Source organism: Plectropomus leopardus, chromosome 1 (assembly GCF_026936395.1).
Source record: "Plectropomus leopardus strain MGB_pleo_1.0 chromosome 1, ASM2693639v1, whole genome shotgun sequence".
Classification (NCBI taxonomy): Eukaryota; Metazoa; Chordata; class Actinopteri; order Perciformes; family Serranidae; genus Plectropomus; species Plectropomus leopardus.
In genome coordinates, this window is record NC_142176.1 from 44028179 (window position 1) to 44040391 (window position 12213).

The following is a 12213-nucleotide window of genomic DNA, read 5'->3' on the forward strand; positions in this document are numbered from 1 at the left end:
CAGTCAGACACACACCGCAGTTGATTTACTGCTGAACTAAGGCTCGCACCAATAGCTAATGCTGCTCCAGTGTGAATGTTTGACAGCTAACCAAACATCCTGGTGCTGGCTGTTTACTGAAAAGAACAGCCAGCCTGTCTCATACTGTTGCTTGCACGCAGAGCTGTTGTTGGCCATTCTTTTATCCTCTCCTGTCATTTTGAATATCTGATGATAAACCTCTGACATTTCTGTCTCGTCTCGTCAGCGAAAATGAAACTTAGATTTTGTCATAGCTTTAATTATTAAGAGGTATTTTTAGCTCATCATTGTCTCATTTTGATCATGAAAAAAAGGGTCATTGAGAGAAGATTTCCATCATAGTTTTCCTTAATAAATTTAACACTGCACTGCACCACACCAAACTAATAAGCATCCTCACTTTTGGGTGACATAGGACTTGAATGCAGAAAAGAGTATGGTGGCCAACTGGTAACAAACAGTCTCGTATTACAGTCAGAGAGTAAGCTGAAATATATAGGGAGGGTGAGGTAAGATGAGCCAGTGGGTAAGTTGACCCACTCCTTGTACCTAGGTAACCATGCACATGTTTTGTCATGTGACCATAAATTAATGTCATTGACAATTCTTGTCAAAGTAAATTTTCTGCATGTCAGATAAAATGACTGTTATGTCAAAGCAAATTTATCCAGGCCTAAAATTATATATTATACATGTTGGTGATTTGTTAACGTATAAAATCATGTGAATCACGTCACTAAAGATTAGCCTGAATTTCTAAGCTAGCTCATTTTTTCCAAAATGGTGGCTATGGGGCAAAGTGAGCCAAAGGCTATGGGGTAAATTGAGCCAATGGTTTAACTTACCTCACCATAAGGCACTGAAATTGAAACTGTTAAAACTGCTTGTTAGCACAATATGCTCAGGTTTACATTTTAGAACTCCCCAGATGGCTCAACTTACCCAGTGACTTGGTTCAACTTACCCCTAACCTGGGGCAAGTTGAGCCACACGAGCACTTTTTTTGAGAAGTCATTATTTTGGGCAGCTTTGTCAGAGATGCAGTCTGCATTTGATAGGACACATCCTGAAATAAAGGTATATGTTTTCATTCTATTTCTGTGTCATTTTTCCTTATCTCCAGGACAACGTAAGTTAAAAGTGGATAATCTTACCCCACACTCCCCTACCTGAAAACATTTAAGGTGAGAAATAGCCAACACAGTAACAGATCAGGTAAAACTAGGCAACGCTCATCAAATATGAACCAAGATTCCGAGTTTTTTCAACCTTTGTTTTCACAATACAGGAAACAGTATGGTGGCCACTCCAGTTCACAAGCTCTAGTATTACATCCAAACAGTGCAGTAAAATATGTTTCTGAAGACATATTTGGTGAGCAATTCTCAATTCAGTCACAAAATCTTTTTTACTTTATATATACAAACTTGGATTTTTTTTCACTGTGCAAATGAGCAGGGAGATCTGGGCGCTGGTATGATGGATGGAGGTGTTAATTAACACCAACAGGTATTCCCAGCAGTATAATTTGCAGCGTTTCTCAGAAGATGGTAGCCACCATTCATAGTTGCTTGTCTGAAAATGACAGACAAACCCTTTTCCCTGCTGGGACAGGCTAGCTAGCATAGGGGTTGGTCGACCTCACAAGATCCAGTTTTTCTTGAAAGGTCCGTCTTGAAAATGGTGTGGCAAGTATATCTGCAACCAAATCTATCCCTTCTCCTCCTTCAGCCATCGTTGGTTAAAAAAATACACCGATACCTGTTGGTAGCTAACAAATCTCTTGGTTTAGTTCAGATATTTTGCAAAGTGTCTCCTTTCAGGCTCTCACGAGTGCTTATCCAATCACAGGATGCATACATGTCAACTTCAGCGTAAGACCTTATAGCTGGCCTTGGTGACGCAGACTCGAGAGCTGATTGGCTATCGCAACTGACTGTGTCCGTTCACTTACAGTGCACAGAGCCTGCTCTGTTGATTCTGAAGGCCTCAGGCAGATTTCATAGAACTTGACAACAAAAGCTAGCTGAAATATGTTTGCAAAAAAACCTCTAGCATTATATATAACACAGTGCAATCAAGTGGATATAATATGACATAAAGAGAACAGACTAGGGAGAATAATTTTATTTTAAAATATTTACCAAAAAAATACACTACTTTTCTGAGTATGTTTAGGCCAACAGAGAAGGCCTTGCTGGCCCACTGCATGTAGCTGTGCATTCTCTGATTAACATGCCCTCCCATTGTCATTTTGCTTCTTTTCAACAAATTAGGATTTTTTTCCTGCTGGTGGTGGACTTGTTGGACCATACAAACAAAGCCTCCCTCTTCCATTCCTTCAACCACCTTCTTGAAATCCTGTCGGTATCCATGTCTTTCATACTGTTTAAAAGTAGGTATGTTTTTCCTTCTGACAAGAAATTAGGTCTTTTATTTTGGGCATGCATCTCTACTCAAGCCCTGCAATCTGCTGGGAGTTTGTGTACAGCGTCTCCATGACAGCTCACGGAGGTGGCCAGTATTGCAGTACCAAACTGCAGTAAAAACGGCGACTGAAAGGCAAATTCCGAATGCACTGTTACATGTTCAAACAATGCTGTGCTATGTTACAATGCATGTAGAATCAGAATGATGGTGGAATATTAGTGTGCATGTAAACATGGCAGTGACTTATTGTTGATATATTAACAATAGTTACCCAGCTTTGTGTTGTCTAAAAACAAGCCAGATAAATGCAGCAAGTGGGTGAGCACAAAAAAACAAACACAAGAAATGAAACTTTAATTTTTCTTTTAACATAGTTACATAATAACCAGAGAAACACAGATTAATAACCAGAAACAGAAACTGCAGATACTGAGGCAACAGATGTCTCTTTTCAATCTTTTTTTCCACCTCTGCAGATTTCCTTTCATTCATTTGAACCAAGCTGGTTCAAACCCCATCACTGTGCCTTCTAAAAATGATCCTATGAAACTTGTGGCAGATGATATTTGTGAACAAAATGCCGCCTGGATTACATTTTCTGTTCCTTTGTATTGATTGTGTCAGCAAACTGTTTGCTGCCAATTTTTCTTTTATTATTTTCCGACAATATCTGTTCTGGATAAATAAAGCATGATTAATCTCTTCATGGTTATGTTAAAGATCGAGATGTTTTCAGTGTTTAAACCAAAATCACAACCTTTCCCAAAACTTCACCCACACAGAGTTTATGTTAACCCGTATATGCTGGGTTTTGGCTTGTGTCATGCACGGTTGATAAAAACATTAAACAGCCAAAATGTCCGGTGGAAAATATTCAAAAAAAAAAAAATTACCCATCCATCCATCTATTTTCTTCCGCTTATCCAGAGTCGGGTTGCGGGGGCAGCAGCCTAAGCGGGGAAACCCAGACTTCCCTCTCCCTGGCCGCTTCGTCCAGTCCTTCTTAGGGGATCCTGAGGCATTCCCAGGCCAGCTGAGAGACATAGTCTCTGGACATGCTGAGAGACTATGTCCTGGGTCTCTCAGCATGTCTTGGGTCTTCCCAAGGGCCTCCTACTGGTGGGACGTGCCCTGAACACCTCAACAGGGAGGGCGTCCGGGAGGCATCCTAATTAGATGCCAAAGTCACCTCATGTGGCTCTTCTCAACACATAGGAGCAGCGGCTCTACTCCGAGCTCCTCCCGGATGACCGAGCTTCTCACCCTATCTCTAAGGGAGAGCCCAGCCACCCTACAGAGGAAGCTCATTTCGGCCGCTTGCAGAGTTCGCATTACTTCAGATGCTGCACCGATCTGCCTGTTGCTCCCAATCTCGCGCTCCATCCTTCCCTCACTTGTAGTGGACTGCCTTGGCGTGGTCATTACATTTGTCCCTCTGAGGAACTCCAGAGCTCAATGTCCCCTGGGCAAGTGGGGGACACGTCAAAAGACACTGTTTTACGAACCCAAAACATCCAACAGGGGGGTTGTTAATTAACTTAACTTATACTCCCTGGGGATGTCTGCAAACACGCTCTGCCTTTTTAAGCCACGGGAAAGTGTCAGTATCTGACACCCTCCATCCTGACATATGGTGGAAGGTAAGCACTCCGAAGGTCCCATCAGCATACCACAGGATGTAAGGCATCTGAACGACCTCCTGGGATCACCCAAGCAATACCAAGCAACCATCGTATTGCCTCCCCTGCTGAGATAACAAAAGGTCAAACATTGGGTAAAGCCATTATATAACCCTGTGTTGTGATAAACATCTAACAGAATGACTTGGACCAAGGTTGTAAGTTAAAATTTCCCTTTCTTCCCTAATCTTTGTGACTGGGGGTGAGGTTGTCTCCCTGCTTCAGTAAACAGATAGGAGCACCTCCCATTCTTTTCATCTCATGTAATTTGAATGAGTTAGGTAAAGTACGTTCTTTTTCCCTTTGTTATAATGGAGCTATACTGCCATCTAGTGGTCTTAGTTATTAGTAAGCTCGTAACAAACTTTGTAGTTACTTCGTATTTTGAATTCATTGTATAATGTTAAAAGTAATCCTATATCTAAGTAATCACCAAGTTTCTTAGGATCCATGGTACAATGTTATGTTATGCGTGGTCATTTCACAAAATTGAGCAAAGGATCTTCAGAATCATGTGTTACGTTATAAATTACTTTTAGGTCTCCTAACATGCATTTGAAGTTACTGTGATGAGACTATAGTGGTGAGGAGATACGTGAATTTATACACCACGGGTTAGATCGCGTAATTCGTCACAAAGTTCAGAGACATAAATGTCTCCTAAATTACATTAGGTCTTTTAGAAACTTATACGATCGCTCGGTGCAGAAGTTCGCTAACTCCGCCTTCCATCCGCACCCCCAAATCGAAAGATAAAAACTGAGTGACTCTCTCTAAGTCAGAGCTCGCTCTCTCTCTCTCTAAGCTCACTCTTCTCAAGGCTTCTCCTCTTCTCTCTTCTGAAGTTTTTCTTCGCTCCTTTTTACCGCGGTGCGTCTCGTGCATCCGCGCTCGCAACTTTTCTTTTCTTCAATTTTATAAGCGGAGCCGCAACAGCTCACCAGAGCTTTGCTGAACTTTAACTTTTGAAGCCATTTTCTTTTAAATCTCTTTGACGCTTTTCTTTATACCAGTTTTTGGTCAGTAAAGACACTTTTGGTAATTCGTTTTAAAGTAAAATCAAATTAATAATTTAAAGTGACTCCCTCAGACCAGTGGGATTACTTTGATTATTTCTGCGAGTTTTAATTGAGAAGGACACTCCGCGATTCGCCGTCAACTCTGCCACGGATCTAGAAACAACACCTGCTGCACAAACTATCAGCATCCGTTGCCTGCCCTTAAGGACTTTGTTTAAAGACTTTTACCGGTTCGCTGAGGCGAACACCGAGGCCAGTTAAAGACCGTCGCACACCGACTCCACCTGCCCGGCCGCCGCCGCCTTTCAGCGGGTCACCTCGTCTGGAAGACGCGCCGCAGCTCTCCCCTGGAGTGACGCGAGGACCTGGACCTCCCCGGAGAAGTCTAATCAAGTCGACAAAAGTAGGCAGAATAACATTTTCTAGTGATCAGAGTTGATGTCGTATAGCGAAGCTTTAATGCCAAATTTCTAAATTCTACGTCACCGTTCAGTGCGCATCCACGTTTTAGACGGTCACGTATTTCCTCCACTATCATCCATAATTAATTATTTACATCACCTGAACATACATCACGTAGGTTCCCTTTTATGTGTTCACTGTCCTTTTATATGTCATACTATTTCATCTATTTACTCTTCATTTTATTAGTCTAAATAAATTATCCTCATTTATCGCCAAGTCGTTGTCTGTGGATATTATTTCATGAGAGAAACAAGATCAATGTATACAGAATAAACGGTTCAGATTATGAGATTGATTAAAGTAATGACATGTCTTAACACTGTCACATTTTAAGATTTAATTTTCTCCTGAATGGAGAATGGTGCCCCTTTTACTTTAACGAGTGCAAAATCCAAATTTTAACGTAGTTATTCATAACCACTACACACTCGTAAACAAGACCCCGAGGTACTTAAATTCCTCCACTTGGGGCACGATCTCATCCCTGATCTGGAGAGGGCGCTCCACCCTTTTCCGGCTGAGAACCATGGCCTCGGATTTGGAGGTGCTGATTTTCATCCCGGCCTCTTCACACTGGGCTGGGAATTGATCCAGTGAGAGCTGGAGGTCGTGGCCTGATGAAGCCAACAGGACCACATCATCTGCAAAAAGCACGGACCCAATACTGAGGTCACCAAACCAGACCCCCTCAACACCCTTGCTGCGCTTAGATATTCTGTCCATAAAAATTATGAACAGAATCGTTGACAAGGGGCAGCCCTGGCGAGTCCAACCCTCACCAGAAACGAGTCCAACTTACTGCCAGAAATGCGGACCAAGCTCTGGCACCACTCATACAGGGAACGGACGGCCCTTATCAGGGGGTCCGATACCCCATATTCCTGGAGAACCCCCCACAGGACTCCCCGAGGAACATGGTCGAATGCTTTCTCCAAGTTCACAAAGCACATGTGGACTGGTTGGGCAAACTCCCATGCACCCTCAAGGATCCTGCCAAGGGTCCAGAGCTGGTCCACAGTTCCACGACCAGGATGAAAACCGCATTGCTCCTCCTGAATCTGGGGTTCGAATGTCCAGCGGGCCCTCCTCTCCAGTACCCCTGAATAGACCTTACCAGGGAGGCTGAGGAGTGTGGTCCCCCTATAGTTGAAACACATCCTCCAGTACCCCTTCTTAAAAGGGGGCACTGCCCCCGATGTCCACGCAACGTTGCAGAGTTGTGTCAACCATGACAGCCCCACAACATCCAGGGCCTTAAGGAACTCCGGGCAGACCTCATCCACCCCCGGGGGCCTGCCACCAAGGAGCTTTTTGACCACCTTGGCAACCTCAGCTCCAGAGATGGAAGAGCCCACCCCTGAGTCCCCAGGCCCTGCTTCCTCACTGGAAGGCATGTCGGTGGGATTGAGGAGGTCTTTGAAATATTCCTTCCACCACTCCACAACATCCCGAGTCGAGGTCAGCAGTGCCCCGTACCCACCATACACAGTGCTGACAGAGCACCACTTCCCCCTCCTGAGACACCGGATGGCGGTACAGAACCTCTTCGAAGTCGTTCGGAAATCGTTCTCCATGGCCTCACCAAACTCCTCCCATGCCCAGGTTTTCGCCTCGATGACCGCCATAGCTGCACTCCGCTTGGCCTGTCAGTACCTGTCTGCTGCCTCTGGAGTCCCACAGGCCAAGAAGGCCCGATAGGACTCCTTCTTCAGCTGGACAGCATCCCTCACCGCCACCCACGTCTGGGCGAGGGAAACTTCAAACTATTTTTTGTATTCATTAGAAGGGGTCCAGTGAGCTACACTTTGTCTGGTCCCTCCCCTAAGACCTGTATGCCATGGGTGACCCTACCAGGGGCATAAAGCTCCTGACAACTGTGCTCCTAGGATCACGGGGACACGCAAACCCCTCCACCACGATAAGGTGGTAGCTCAGGGAGGGGAATAAATAAACAAATTAATACATTCTTTAATAGCATATTAAATAACCTAATATTGTGAAACCTGTAACATAAGCTATGTAGGCAAGACAACTTATATAAAAACTTAATTATTAATTCCCAACAAATCTATTTGTCCGCCAAAGTGTGCGTCCAAGCCTCTCTAGAGCAAATGATGATCTTCCTCTCGGTGTAGTTAGAAGATGGCATCAAAGATCACGTTCTTCAGGAAGACATCCAACACACCATGGGTCTCCTGGTAGAACAGAACAGATACACACTTAATTCCACCACAGCAAGCCAGACGGTTGATAGGCCCAGGCTGCAGGGTCACAAGCCCAGGCCCCAAGCTCCATGGCCGGCTCAAGATCTGCAGCAATAGTTTCGCTGTCTAGTTTATTTTTTCCACAAGCCACGAGCAAATCTGGCAGGAAAACACACAGAAAGTTCTTTTCCTCCTTTGCTGCTGCCACAAAATCTGTGATAAGTGACTATTTAATTTAAAGTGGTTTATTGCTTTAAAGGGCTGTTATCTTGCTATTTAAAACATATGGCCAGCTGTTTCTTATGGCGGGAATTCTGGAATATTGTCGGCCATATTTGGCATAAAAAAAAGTCTAAAAAAGTGTAAAACCTGAACCCACGTTTTAGTGGCTGAAACCTAGAAACAAAGCAGGATGTGACAATACATTAATCCCAGTCTCTGTTGTCAAAGTCTAATCCTTTCTTCACCGAACTGTCCACCTCCATCTCCTTCTACCATTTTCCTTTTCCACCAACATGGACTAGTTCCATTCCAGTACTGCTCAGAGCATTTTGATCCAACATTAACTGGTTCGGAACCTGAAAAGTTGGTTCTCAGTTGGAACCAAAAATAACACATTTACTTTATGATAATAAATGCACTTTATTTATACAGCACTTTCCTTAACAAGGTTACAAAGTGCTATTCAGAAAAAAAAAGCAAGGCAAAAAAAATGTAACAACACAGTGATCAAGTACAAAGTCCATAGGGGGTTAATAAAACAAAGCAACAGCAACCTATTCAATACTCAAAAATGCTTACCTATAATAGAAAGTCTTAAGATGCAATTTAAAAGATGCAAATAATGGAGCAAGTCTTATTTCAGTGGGCTAAAAGTTCCACAGTTTAGGGGCTTTTACAGCAAAGGCACGATCACCTTTTTGTCAGGAGAACCATGAGAAGAGCTGCATCCATTGATCTGAGGGAGTGCCTGGGTACGTAGGGGATCAATAATTAGGAATATTCCGGCCTGGCGAAAAATTTTGTATTTTGGTGGTTTCAAAGACAGGCATTGCAAAATGGCTCCACAGCGCCCCCTAATATGTAGCCCCAATAGGGAGTTTCACTTCAAGTTTCACGTACAATTACGGAATTCAGTACACTCTTGTATCATGCCCAGATGCACAAAAAAGGCTCTTGGACCCACCCCGAAAACCCAACAGGAAGTCGGACATTTTCAATTTTGTGCTGTTTTTTGGCAATTTTGGGCCTCGTACTTTTGTCAACTTGTCCTTCAGGATTAATCCGCTTAAACTGACGCAGTAAGTAATAGGCCAGTGTAAATTTGCTAAAAACAGGAGAAATGTGTTCATATTTTTTGAGCGGGCAACAGCGTTCTGGACCAGCTGGAGTCGTTGAAGGGAAATCTAGTGCATTACAGTAGTCAAAGCGAGGAAAAATAAAAGCATGTATCACCTTGTGTAAGTCTGGGGTAGACAAGAATAGTCTAATTTGAGAAATCTTTTTAATATGGTAGAAGCAGGAATGAACAACATTTTTTATTTGAGCATCAAAACAAAGTTCTTCATCAAATATTATAATATTTAAAAGTTTTTGCAGTCTGCTTCAAATTAAAAGAAAGGGAACCAAGTTTGCTGTGAATCAGGCTGCTTGCGTTAGTTGGACCTATGACTAAAATTTCAGTTTTGTCTTTCTTAATTTTTTTAAAAATGTGTGACATCAGGCATCTAATATCACTTGTACAGGTAAGGAGGTAATCTTAAGACTTACTGGACTGGAGGGGGATATAAAGCTGTGTGTCATCTGCGTTACAATGATAGGAGATACCATGGTTCTGAATAATGAGACTGAGGGGGAGCATATAAATGGAAAATAACAGTGAGCCAAGAATGGACCCTTGAGGCACCCTGTACTTGAAAGGAGACACAGAGTAGCTGGTGTTTTCCAAGACAACAGAGGAGGTTCTGTTAGAAAGGTAGGAACTCAAGAGCTGTAGTGCTGTTTCTTTTAAACCAGCCCAGGATTCAAGCTGGAGCAGGAGCATAGAGTGATCAACAGTGTCAAAAGCTGCGCTCAAATCTAAAAGCACCAGGACTGAGCATTCACCTCTGTCAGCTGTTAAAAGTAAGTAATCTGTATCTGTAATAAGAGAATCAAAGTTTGCAGGTAATCAATGCAATCTGCAATTTTGCTAGCTGTTTGCTTCTGTTGTGCAACACCCTCTGTTCAACACACATCCTTGATGAGAATGCGAAAACCAGGCCCCCAGGAAGAGCGCCAGGCTTTTTGTAGTGGCCAAACGTTGTTACTGCAATTTCTGGACTCGGTCATATGATTCCATGGGGCCAAAAAAGACTTTTTGTTGTAGACTTACATTGGGAGAGAGACGTTGATAAATTTATTTGAGCGTCACAACCCACACAAATTAACTTGTTTCACTATCAAGATTTAATCCATTATGAGGCGCGCAGTAGCTCAGTTGATAGTGCAGGCACCCCATGTACAGAGGTTGTTTCCTCGCCTTGGCTGTGGGTTCAGTTCCTGGCCCCAGCCCTTTGTTACATGTCATCCCCCTCTCTCTCCTTTTCATGCTACAGCTGTCCTTTCTATAATAAAGGAAAAAGCGAAAAAAAATCTTTAAAAAGAAATTCTTAAAAAAAAAGATTTAATTCATTCAGTCTGCTAGCACTACATATATTTTTATGCTAGTTTGCCTAATCTGTGTTGTTCTTCAAATGTAGAATTAATAATATTACACTTTTAGGTATTGATTAAAGTTCTTGAGTAGCTCCTTTGATTTCTTGATTAAAGTGTCCAATATGAAAGTGGACCCAAGGTTGTGACTCTGGTTTTAAAAGGCTGTAAAATATCTTTAATGCACTTCAGTCACATGTGGACAGAAGTATGCATTCACCTCACTGCGTCTGAGCGAGTGACTGTCCGCTTTTATTAGAGGGGGATAACTGATTGGCTCCTGGTGAGAAGCTGAGTCTTTGTCCCTGTAACAGAGAGAGAGAGAGAGAGAGAGAGAGAGAGAGAGAGACAGAGAGAGAGAGTTTGTGTGTGATGGGGTTGGTCCTCTGCTATTGGCTGAGCCCACGTTTGGGCGGGGTCTCTCCTGCTGGGGGGAGGTGCTGCTGCAGTCAGCCTCCGGAGTAGCAAAGCAGATACAGCAGAGTGTGTTTTTTCCTCACAGTGATCACCGCCCGGCTAATGAACAAACAGCTGCCACACAGAGAGAGGACTGTTGAGAACCGCGCACACGTCCTGCCAGAAGCAACGTCCTCTCTCCTCCATCCCGGGGCAGGGTGCGTCTTCGGGCTGAACTCTGCGCGGACTCGGCGTCTTCCTCCGGAGCTTACACCGATTCTCTGCCCCAGCACCTGGCTCTGTCCTCGCTCCGTCCTCACTACGTGTGTTTTTGTGAGCGTTTGAGGACAGTTTTGCAGAGCTGTTAACGTGACTGTGTCTCCTACACACACGCACAGAGACACGCGTACACAGCTTGGATCGGAGACGAAGCTTTTCCCCAGTTTGTGGATGGATTTTCGGATGGTTTACAAACCCCCTGGATTAGGAGATGGAGTGATTCGCGGCTCGGAACAACAGTGGAAGTAACAACCATCAGAAGTACACACATACATAGGTGAGGGACATTTCCACTTTGTGTTGCTGTGGAAGATAAGAAGCAGCTGGTATGTGTTTTGTACATACATCTGACTCAGAACAGAAAGCAGGTTCAGTCACTATGTGCATGTCTCGAATCATTAAAGTGTGTGTGTGTGTGTGTGTAAATCAGGTCCATGTGACCTGTGTGTTGGATAAGGTCTAACTAAGCTACATTCTTATCCGCTGAGCCATGTTCAAACCACCCCCCCCCCACAACAGAGCACTCACACGACCATGCTCTAACTTAAACTGAATATTGACAATACCAAATCGCCTCCGTATTTTAATAATTCTGTCGTAAATCTAATATTTAATTCATTTTTGAATTGTTAAAAAAAATAAAGTAAGACATGCAAGGAAACCCTCAATCACTGTACTTTAATAGGCAGGACAGAAAATTCAGCATATTGTACACTTCCACAATATTAAATCCAAATGGACGGATCCATCAACAAAGTGTGTCATACTCAGTCTTTCTAGTTCATTAAAATTGCTGTGCGTTTGTAATGTTAAGATACTGTAATGCAACTCAACATTCCTAACTCTGAAGCTGCTAACTCTGATTTAATTTTAAATGTTTGACATCAAAGTTCTGGATCCCCCATAGCACACTTCTGCTTCCATGAAAGGTTGAAGGTGTTTCATGTGAGGATAAGATTTAAACTTTTACCCCTTTGAAACCTGAGCAAATTGGCTTGATTTATTCCTTAAAACCTGATAAGAAGG

At 43.2% G+C, this 12213-nt stretch overlaps 1 protein-coding gene across 3 annotated transcripts in view; it reads left to right on the forward strand.

The window, feature by feature from the left end:
• The first annotated feature begins 10974 nt into the window (after positions 1-10974).
• The window catches only part of large2 (LARGE xylosyl- and glucuronyltransferase 2), a 151605-nt gene continuing 150366 nt past the window's right edge, over positions 10975-12213 (forward strand). For all 3 annotated transcript variants that reach the window (XM_042485237.2, XM_042485227.2, XM_042485245.2), the window contains exon 1: positions 10975-11464. The gene's annotated coding sequence lies outside the window, so the exon portion shown is untranslated. The remainder of the gene's footprint in view (positions 11465-12213) is intronic.